The sequence below is a fragment of the Budorcas taxicolor genome, chromosome 2 (genome assembly GCF_023091745.1).
Source record: "Budorcas taxicolor isolate Tak-1 chromosome 2, Takin1.1, whole genome shotgun sequence".
Lineage (NCBI taxonomy): Eukaryota > Metazoa > Chordata > Mammalia > Artiodactyla > Bovidae > Budorcas > Budorcas taxicolor.
This window is the reverse complement of record NC_068911.1, coordinates 145,712,113-145,724,119: the sequence shown is the minus strand read 5'-3', so window position 1 is coordinate 145,724,119 and position 12,007 is coordinate 145,712,113.

The window sequence follows — 12,007 nt, the reverse complement described above, 5'->3', positions numbered from 1 at the left end:
CATGGACTTTAAGGGAATTCAATGCAATAGATGAAAACTTCGGTGTTTTGCAATGAACAGGCCACGGGCAGTGGATGCAGAAAACTGGGAAGTTATTATGTATCCGTATTGAGACAAACACTTCACTGCTGCTGACAGACTGTAACTTTTTATTATATGAAAAAAAAAAAAGTAAGCCCAATGGGTTGCCATGGAAATGTTTATGATGTCACAGAGGATGATTACTCTCGTAATCTATAAGCAGCAAGAGCAGATGTGCTTGTAAGAAACAAAGATCTTGTTTTCATACAAATGTTCTCCAAATAAGACACAAAAGAAGAAAAATACCCAGAGCACATGATGCAAAGGAAAAGAACTGCTTCAAAATAGAATGTTTTTACAAAGTTTTCCATAAAGCTTCAGCTGCTCCTCAGAGCACAACCAGCTTGAACATGGATAGCAGACGTGAAATTACAGTACTCACAAAATTAGTATTCAAGCTGCACAATGTCTCTTTTCAAAGACTTCAAGCATACTTGCATGTACAATTACAGAAGCAGGTAATGAGGGAAATTTTGATTTTTCCTCTATTGTTGTTATTGTGCTTAGCTAGATAAGTCTCTATAAAAATTGCTTTGTTAACTATAAAAGTAAGCAATATTTATTAGTTCTATTGAAAAGATCTTCTGGTTCTTATTATAAGAACCACTGGATAATTTTCCTAAAACACATTTTTCTGTCTATGGAGATGGGTAGCGACATATCAACTTTTAGTAAAGACTTAAAGCTCAGTAACAATAATCTGCAAGCTATAGTTTTTTTTTTTAAATTTTATTATTTCACATCACAATTAATTTCACTTCAATTATTAGAGATTTTAAAAAGGATATTCAAAGTTTATGACTTTGACATCCTGGAATATATAGATAGGATAAATAATATATCAAGTGAATGAGTTGTGTCAAAATATATTACAGTGCTTTCATTATCTCACTTTAAACTTAATCCTATACCACGGTGGTCATTGATACCCTCCCAAGTTAATTCTTCAGATTCTTAAATCAGTCTGCCACAGTAACCTTAAATATTTCTTAGAAATAATCAAAGTTTAAATAATAAAAATGAATTAATTATAATAAAGTTCTCACTCCATGCAATAAAGAAAACCTCTCCATCCAACTTGCAACATGGATTTGCCAATAAAAATTTTAATTCTGATGTAGCTAAATGAAAGATATGAACTGAGTGGAAAGGAGATGAACTAACAATTCCGACAATTCTGAAAATATATTGCTCTTAAAGAAATCTACCATAGAACAATATTTTAAATGAAAACATAAAAGGTAAGTCTAAAATATTCATATATCGAGCTATAAATCTGCATTACTATTAAGTAGCATATGCTTATACATTTAATTTTACTTTCAATTTAATGTCTAAAGTAACTTATTATTTTCATTCAAATGAAAACTTAATTTGTCAGTTTTACTGAGAGGTAAAAATATGAAAATTACCTGAAAGAAAAATAAATAAAAGTTAAAAATTAAAAGTTTACCATGTTCTCTAGCCTTAGTTAAAAGAAATTGAGAATAAGTAACAGGTGTTTCTGAAAGCTAGACTTTAATCCTAGTTTTAGTTCTGTGATCACATTGAAGTCATACACTATTTTAAGACATAAGCTCACTTTTTAAAAAGTACATAACATGAATACAGTACTCTAAATGGACACCAATGCTAGATGTACACAGTGTGAACTGAAATACTATAATATAATTGCTAAAGAAGAGGATTAAAAACACCTAAGAGACAGGCTCTTTCTAAACCCTGCAAAGATTTAGGAGAAACAAAGAGATGTTTCTTTAATAACTGCAAAAGGCAGTAATAGTTTGGTTGATTTAGTCAAAGGCCTAAATTTTTTAAAAGGCATAGATATTTGAAAATAGAAAAAGGAAATTGCATTAAAAGTGATTTTTAATGAATGAATAATTAGGCAGCATTGTAGTATTTTATACTATATTATTGATGAGGGATTCACCTCTACGATAATTTTTATTAAAAATGATAATACCAAATTTGCATAAATCACTGTATCAAGAAATAAGAATTCTAAAGAAAAAGACTCACTCTTTCTATAAAATTGCTCTAGTATACTATGGGAGATAAGATGCAGAAGCATGAAAAAACAGATTTTCAGTTCAGTTCAGTCGCTTAGTCGTGTCCGACTCTTTGCGACTCCAGGAGCTGCAGCACGACAGGCTTCCCCGTCCATCACCAACACCCAGAGCTTGCTCAAACTCATGTCCATTGAGTCGGTAATAACATTCAACCATCTCATCCTCTGTCGTCCCCTTTTCCTCCCGCCTTCAGTCTTTCCCAGTGTCAGGGTATTTTCAAATGAGTCAATTTTTCACATCAGGTGGCCAAAGTATTGGAGCTTCAGCTTCAGCATCAGTCCTTCCAACGAATACTCAGGACTGATTGCCTTTAGAATGGACTGGTTGGATCTCCTTGCAGTCCAAGGGACTCTCAAGAGTCTTCTCCAAAACCACAGTTCAAAAGCATCAATTCTTCAGAGCTCAGCTTTCTTTATAGTCCAACTTTCACATCCACACATGCTGCTGCTGCTGCTGCTAAGTCACTTCAGTTGTGTCCGACTCTGTGCGACCCCATAGATGGCAGCCCACCAGGCTCCCCCATCCCTGGGATTCTCCAGGCAAGAACACAGGAGTGGGTTGCCATTTCCTTCTCCAATGCATGAAAGTGAAAAGTGAAAGTGAAGTCACTCAGTTGTGTCCGACTCTTAGCGACCCCACGGACTGTGGCCCACCAGGCTCCTCCGTCCATAGGATTTTCCAGGCAAGAGTGATGGAGTGGGGTGCCATTGCCTTCTCCGCATCCACACATGACTACTGGGCAAACCATATCCTTGACTAGATGGACCTTTGCTGGCAAAGTAATGTCTCTCCATTTTAATATGCTGTCTAGGTTGGTCACAGATTTTCTTCCAAGGAGTAAGTGTCTTTTAATTTCATGGCTGCAGTCACCATCTGCAATGATTTTGGAGCTCCCCAAAATAAAGTCTCTCACTGTTTCCATTGTTTCCCCATCTATTTGCCATGAAGTGATGGGACCAGATGACATGATCTTCATTTTCTGAATGTTGAGTTTTAAGCCAACTTTTTCACTCTCCGCTTTCACTTTCATCAAGAGGCTCTTTAGTTCGTCTTCACTTTCTGCCATAAGGGTGGTGTCATCTGCATATCTGAGGTTATTGATATTTCTTCCAGCAGTCTTGATTCCAGCTTGTGCTTCATCCAGCCCAGCATTTCTCATGATGTAGTCTGTATATAAATTAAATAAGCAGGGTGACAATATATAGCCTTGATGTACTCATTTCCCAATTTGGAACCAGTCTGTTGTTCTATGTCCAGTTCTAACTGTTGCTTCTTGACCTGCATACAGATTTCTCAGGATGCATGAAAAAATAGATTTTACTGTGAGTTAAATGATAACATTATTGATGTTGACAGTAGATGCCTAAATAAGTTAACCTAAATGAAATTACAAAGGGTGTATTTATAATGTATGGTAGAAACATAGATGCAGGACACAAATACAAAATGTGGTTTAATGATTCAATATAACTAGAGCAGTTTATGCATAAGGTGTGAGTGAATACTTTGTCATTTCATACACAAAGCTTTTGTATACGGGTTTTTTCTTTTTGTCTTTGATTTCTTTAAAAATGCTCAAGTCAAAATTTTCCATCTTAAAGATTCTCAACAAGAGAAAACAAAAACTGGATTCTGTTTTAGTCTTTGGGGGAGATAATTTGCAAACTGTAAACTTTTCATCCCAGACCTGAGTATGGTTGAGTTGGGTTCTTTGTTGCTAGGTGAGGTTTTTTAAGTCAATGACACAGAGGCTCTAGTTTTCAGTTGGCTGAGGTCCATATAAAAAGTCTGAATCTGAGATATTTTATTAGGAGGAGGATGTTTTGAAGAACAAGCATGAGGTATGTGTATTCTGACTGATGTGGCAGAGAATATGTTTATTTTCTTGATTTTCCTTTTAAAAAATGGAAAGAGATAAAATACTGGGAAGGAACTCAATAGAAACATAAGATACAAAGCAATGGTCAGCTTTTATGTCATTTTAATAATTGCCCTAACTGTAATCGCACTGACTCAGAATGTCTTTTGTAAAACAGCCACTCAGAATATTTGCTTACTTAATTAAGTAAAGAAACACAATATAACCTTTACCAGGGAGCAGAGCTGGTCTCAGCCTTGATCATAGAATTTGATCATAGAATAATTACAAATATTACTTCATTTAATTCTTATTAAAAAAACAGAACCTTATGAGTTAATTTATATCATTAGGATCCACTTTAACAGATGAGGAAATTGAGTTTAAGAAACAGTTTCAACTGCTAAGTTACACTGTGAATGACGAGCTGGCATCTGACCCTAGGCCTTCCGGGTTGAAGACTCTGGATCATTGTAGCACCAATGGCACATTTGTCACTATCAGCCGGGTCCAGTTTATCTTGGAGCACTGAACTGGGAAATGTAGTGTGTTTGGGCTGCTGATTCCACAGCTTCTTAGATAATTAGGACTATGTCATCTATAGCATGTTTCCTCTTTTGCCTGATTACTATGAATTCAGAAGTATGTTTTGTGTTCAACTGCCGCTTTTTGGAAGCAAAAAAAAATTTTTTTTTCTTTCCCCTTTGCTTTCTTTTATGTTACACATACGATTTCATTCTTATTGTTCTCTAGATTTGAGTTTAAATTCTTTTAGGAAGTATTGGAGGATCAACCAATCATCAGCTTCGAACAGCATCACTGACTCAATGGACCTGAGTTTGAGCAAACTCCAGGAGATAGTGAAGGACAGAGAAGCCTGGTGTGCTGAAATTCATGGGTCTGCAAAGAGTCTGACACAACTGAGAGACTGCAACAGTAACCAGAAATCAGTCTTGAACAGAACTTCTGTTTTCCAGTTGACAAATCAAAAAATTACGGAAGACTAGCAGTGACTCCTATCAAACACTTAAGACGTGGTTAAACTAAGTGGAAAGCTCACCTGAAACCAGATATCTTAACTGCTTCTAGTATTTAATGATAAAAGCACATATACTTATGTGCTTTTAATCTCAGCTCTCAGTTAATTTTGACCTTTTCAAGGCATTCATTCTTTCCTTCAGTAGCACCAGAACCTCTGTCACTGTTCCATTCTATTTCATTTCTTAAAAAAATGCTGGTTATAACACTCAGGAGATCAGTCCTAGGTGTTCATTGGAAGGACTGATGTTGAAGCTGAGACTCCAATACTTTGGCCACCTGATGCCAAGAGCTGACTCACTGGAAAAGACCCTGATGCTGGGAAAGATTGAGGGAGGGGGGAGAAGGGGATGACAGAGGATGAGATGGTTGGATGGTATCACCGACTCAATGAACATAGGTTTGGGTGGACTCTGGGAGTTGATGATGGACAGGGAGGCCTGGCGTGCTGCAGTTCACGGGGTCACAAAGAGTCAGACACGACTGAGTGACTGAACTGAACTGAATGGGTTGTAACCTGAATTTGAAAGACACTGTAATAGGAAACATTTTTTGAACCTCTACACCACTTCTAATACTCTGATATTCATTTAGAATGGAGTGGGAAGCTAAGGAGAGCAATGGGTAATCCAGCTTTGAATTTTCTCATGCAATGAAAGACATAGCTACATAGAAAAATATTTCAAAGCCACATGGATGGCTTAGAAACAGAAAACAAGTTTGTGAATCACAGTTTTAGGCAGTGAGACTGATGTTTTATGAGGTAATTCTGAAAAATTGCATAGATTTTTAAATAAATGATTCATATTTTAAATCAATGCTGCATGCTTTCTACATTAAGCATTCCTATGGACAGTCTATTTGTAAATTAAAATGAACATTTTTAGAAAGTGAAAAATCCCACTCATTTCAACTTGTATATTTACCAAGATGACTGAAGAATATCTATAGCTCAGGGAAATGGCTTTATCTATATTTCCATAAGTTACATTGGCAAGCTTTATGTCTCAATTGTATTATCCTATATTATTTGTAGACTTAAATACAAATTATCTCATTGACTTAAAGGTCTCCTTTTGATAATCTGTAATGGAGATTTCTGTTTTTAGTTAAAGCAAAACTGTTTTTTGTTTTTTAAGAAAAGAATCTTCAATTCTATTTGATTACATGTTACGTTGGTCTTTGAAGGCACATTTTGGCCTATGGCTGTGACAAGAAACAGACAAGAATATTTTGCTTTTATCAAGACTGTTCATTTCTATTTGATTTTTGGTATTGTCATCTGACTTATTTTCTCTTATCCTTTTGCCATCAGCTCTCAGTGTATAATGCTTGGCAAAATCCACTGACTTTGGTGAATAAACCAGGCTTTATGTGATCCAGAGGCCTTAAGCTGCCTTGTTTTCTTACCCTGATTTTGAAGGAAGCAATGCAATTGAGTTGGCAGATAAAAAGCCAAATCTGTCAAAGTTCAGAGGAAAGAGTGCTTGAAACATAAGTGCAAGTATTAATATCAGCAAGCTATCATCTAAACTAGTGGTCATTTTATGACAATGATCTGTAGGAACTTGGATAATGTTAACTGTTTGTTACTGGAATCTTTCATCTTGTAAAACAAGAACTGCTACAATCTCTGGCCACAAAATTAAAATATAGATAATAACAGGCATATTTAACCTTCAAAGGCCTCATTGTTCATCTGATTCCAGTTTAAAGGGGTCAGAAAGTTGGTAATAAAATTGAAATGGAGATGAGAGCTCCAGTGATCAACACATTTCTTTTGTACTCAGTTCAAATACTATCAGTATTTGGTATCTCCTCTCCTCTGATTCAATGCCCCATTACCTCACTTCAGTTCAGTTCAGTCACTCAGTCGTGTACAACTCTCTGCGACCCCATGGACTGCCCAGCTTCCCTGTCCATCACTGACTCCTGGAGCCTACTCAAACTCATGTCTATTAAGTCGGTGATGCCATCCAACCATCTCATCCTCTGTTGTCCCCTTCTCCGACCTTCAATTTTTCCCAGCATCAGGGTCTTTTCCAGTGAGTCCGTTCTTTGCATCAGGTCAAAGTATTGTAGTTTCAGCTTCAGCATCAGTCCTTCCAATGAATATTCAGGACTGATTTCCTTTAGGATTGACTGGTTTGATATCCTTGCAGTCCAAGGGACTTTTGAGTCTTCTCCAACACCACAGTTCAAAAGCATCAATTTTTCAGCACTCAGCTTTCTTTATAGCCCAACTCTCAGATCTATACACGACTACTCTCACATTCATATGTGACTACACACTACTTCATCTCCTTCCAAATCTTTCTTATATAGTCTTTGGAACTCTTCTTTCAAACAAAGGAAACAAACAAACAAAAAAAAAAAACAAATAAGCAAATCCACATTATATTTTCTCACTTATTTAAACATAATTTATTTCCTAAATGAAAGAACCTTTCCTTGGGGCTACTACTCCCCTTTAAGGCAGGGGGAACATGTTACTTCACATAGAAACAAGGACACTTTTAAGAGTAAAATATAGCACTATTAATAACTGTGTCAGGATCACAGGTGTAAATCAGGGTTATTATGGGCAAACTAGATGCCACGGTCACCCTAACGATAATTTCCATTTCCTCTGATGCTCCTTCTGCTGCTCTTCACTGCCTCTCTCCCTTGCTGTAATTTATCAGCTGCCTCCTGGGGACTCATTCTTCAAAGACTAGTTCAGTATCTTCCTGTTCTCCCAAGACCCAAGATAATCTCCTGATTATCCTGTCACTTTTCTCATAATCCACATTCTGGAGGTCAGGACTCTCAACCTCCAGTCTGGATCCTGCTGTCTTGTCCTCTGCAGAGATACCAAATTTCTCTTCCCAGTCCTCTGTACTTACGTAAGTGTCACTCAGAATTCCCTCTTACACAAGTTATTCAACCCCAATGGAATCCAAGGTCTCTGTATTGCTCTACTTCACTCTTGGTCAGTACCTGACCTATTAGTATTCTTCGCTGTATAGCTTACTCAATCGTTCATTGTTTCAATCTATTTCTTTTAACTAAAGATCAGTCTCCCAGCTCGTACCTGGTGGAATTTTTACACTGGACACACACTGTGGCTCATTTTGTTTCCAGATTATACCTGGGCTGTGAGACCGGCTATTGTTACAGCATGGAGCACGCTGGTGGCTTACTTGTGGTCACCAGCCTCAACTGGTTCCTCTATCTCACCCATCAATTTTCCATACTTTTTTAAAGTTAGTCTCTCCCATATTCTTTGCAGCAACCTATTCCAAGCTTATTCACTCGTTTCTTAAAACTTGGAATACAGTCACTTTTTCTTTCACTCTTAATAAATAACACTGATATCTTCTTCAAACCCTCCCCAACTCCCCGTTATGTCAACTAACAAACTTACTTGCATCTGCATCCATCCTTTCTTGCTTAAGTACAGAGGTTATCTCCTCCTTATCAGGAACTAATTATTTCACTTGTGCTCCAGGTTATTATTATTTTTTTTTCTGTCTCCTCAGGAACTTCATCAATTTGCTTCTATCTTCAATCTCTAAATTGCTATTGACAGCTTCTCATCAGCACTGAGGGATGCTGATGTCTTACACAAAAAACCAAACTTTCCTCTACTACACATCGTCCTCCAGCTACTAGCCTCTGCCTTTCCTTTTATAGCCAAACTCAGGGACATTCCTGCTCCATACAGCTTCTCTCCCTCACTTATTCTCTCAACTCTGATCTGTTCTTTGCTGTCATCACTACAGGCAGCATCTGTTGTAGTTAATTTCTTTCTGTCTCTTTCTCAGATTTCTCAGATTCCATCTCAGACCTCTGAATGGTTCCATTTAGACAGCTTATCTCAAAAATACTGCTGTCCCTCACAAATCTCCATAAGCAAGCTGGCCTGTTTGAAGTTAAATATCCATTGAGGTTCTAAAAGAGGCCAAAGGATGAGCCTATAATATTCTCAGGGGTCAGAAGAGAAATCTGGCCAAAGGACAAGAGTCATGTACACAGTGGTATGACCTTAGGGAGCTTCACTGTTTAGGGTCTGGCCTTTAGCCTTGTGGGGTTGCAGAAATTCAAGTTCATAGGTGCACTATTAACTAAAAATGCCTAAACTCATAATACATGGCTGTACAAAATCCAAGAAACATCATTTATTCATAAAGAAAAACATAACTGCCAAGTCTATCCTTGCCATATAGGAAAATGACATGAAGAGTGAAAATATCACAAAGTTGCTAACGTTGGTTTTGAACTTGCTTTTAAGGGCCTCTGTGTATGATAATTTGCCTAATGGTACCAGGTCTCAGAGCCTGTACTGTCCACCTGGACCTCAGGAATGACCTCTGAAGGCAATCTTCCCAAAGACTTCAGAGTAAGGTTCTCCTCTCAAATTCATATTACATTGTGAAAAAGATGACCACTTAAAATTTTTGCTGTCTAGGTTCAATGGTTTGGTTAAATATTCAACTAGCTTTCTGTTAAGCCTTCATCCTCTAGCATAAATACCATTGTTATTGTTTAGCTGCTAAGTTGTGTCTGACTCTTCTGGGACCCAACGGACTGTAGCCCACTAGGCTCCTCTGTCCATGGGGATTTCTCAGGCAAGAATACTGGAATAGGTTGCCATTTCTTTCTCTAGGGGATCTTCCAACCCAAGGATTGAATTGGCACCTCCTGCTTGGCAGGTGGATTCTTTACCACCGAGCCACCAGGGAAACCTAATGTAAATATTAGGAAATGTTAAATTATTTCTAAGAATATATTATGAAGATATCAGACCCCTTGTTCATTCCATTTGTTGGCTATTCCATAATGTCTGGGGAAGCTCTTCTGGATTAGGGCAGGTTATTCAAAATGCCCTAAAGCAAATTTCCCCCAATAAAAGTATTATTTCTTTTTGATTTTTAGGGAAACAAACCTTCCTAGTGAGAGAACAGATGTGTAACTTTTACACCTATGCAAACTGGGATAGAAAAAAAACCTAATTAAAATAGTATAGTTTTATCCATCTACTCCAATATTCACTGTATTTGTAGATTACAACAGAAATAAAAATTCTATTCTCACAGGCTTCACTTAATGGGTCCTAGCAAAATGTCCAAATTGATCTTTACTATAAACTGAGAGCTGCTCTCTACTGAGAAAAAACCTGTTTCTTGAAATTTAAAATGTAATTGAAGAACACCATAACTATTTAAAATCACAAAGTTCACCACAAAAACTCCTTTATTCTTTGCACATATAGGTGAAGTAAGTCTACAAAAGGGAGGAGTTTGATGCTTCTGTTTCTTGGTGCTATAAATCAGAAATGACCCCCTTTGAAACAAAATGTGTAAATATGCTTGGTGATCCAGAATTTAAGTTCTTGTCTATATCTCTTTACTCAATTCAGAGAGTAGTTATCCTTTAATTCATCCTCAGTGGTTCTCTTGTCTTTGCTTGTTCAGAAGAGCTCAAGGTAGGTACCCATGAATATCTGATGCTAAAGTATTAGATGTCAAATAAGTTCTGTTTCACACACAATTAGGCACTGGTTTTGGTAGAATTCTATGCTGGCACCACATCTGAATAACCTCCTAAGAACATCGTAGACATTCAGTTTTCCTTTCAAATGTTTCAGTGTCAGACAGTGGGTTACTAAATGGGCTGGATTTAACTACAGAAACAGGCTTGTATGATTAATAAATATATTTAGTTATTAAGGAGACAGAATAGCATACTGGTAATTACCATGCAGTTTCTAGAACTTAAAACACATTTTTAAGTCCAGCTCTGACATTGTAGGGCTCTGGCCTAGATAATAATGTCTCCAAGCTTCAATTTCTTCATAAGAAATATGCGGCCAGTATTACCCCTCTGACTGTGGGGCTTATGATGCCTGGCATAAAATAAATGCTTATAGTGACAACAACAATACCTATGGCTTTCTTAGTCCCAGTGGTACCCCAATTTTGTTGAGATTAGTTGAATCATCAATTTAAAGTAGTGCATTACATTATATTCTTTTTATTAGAACCACAAATAATTGTACTGTTGCTGAATAATTGCTCAGTTTTTATCACAGGTGTCATGCAAAATGTACCTGAGTACCTTGTTTGCTGCTTAGTTTTGTTTTTGAGTTGGCTGCTAGAAAGCTACACATTTTGTGGCCTGACTTAAGGAAATGTTTACATGGGAATTATATGTAGCTTTAGTACTATTCTCACTTTATGTTTTCACGTGTTTTATTTTCTTCTTGCACCTCTAAATTTAATATCATATATGTAAACATAATACTATATATAATTTACTAATTATATAAATGTAAATATACGGTGTTATTGTTAAAGAATCCACTTGCCAAAACAGGCAATGCAAGAGATGTGGGTTCATTCCCTGGTTTGGGAAGATCCCCTAAAGAAGAAATGGCAACCTACTCCAGTATTCTTGCCTGGAAAATTCCATGGACAGAGGAGCCTGGTAAGTTACAGTCCATGGGGGTTGCAAAGAGTCAGACATGACTGAGCAACTGAGCACGTGCAATTATATAAATTGAGTACATACAATTATATAAATTATATAAATATATATCCTTATAAGCCACTTTAAATCAGTCTAGAACAAAACAGCAGAGAAGGCAATGGCACCCCACTCCAGTACTCTTGCCTGGAAAATCCCATGGACGGAGGAGCCTGGTGGGCTGCGGTCCATGGGGTCGCTGAGTCGGGCACAACTGAGCGACTTCACTTTCACTTTTCACTTTCATGCATTGGAGAAGGAAATGGCAACCCAACTCCAGTGTTCTTGCCTGGAGAATCCCAGGGATAGGGGAGCCTGGTGGGCTGCCATCTATGGGGTCGCACAGAGTCGGACACAACTGAAGCGACTTAGCAGCAGCAGCAGCAGAACAAGGTACAATAAAAAATATAATAAAAAATAAAGTGCTGTAAATTCTGCATGAAGATTTACT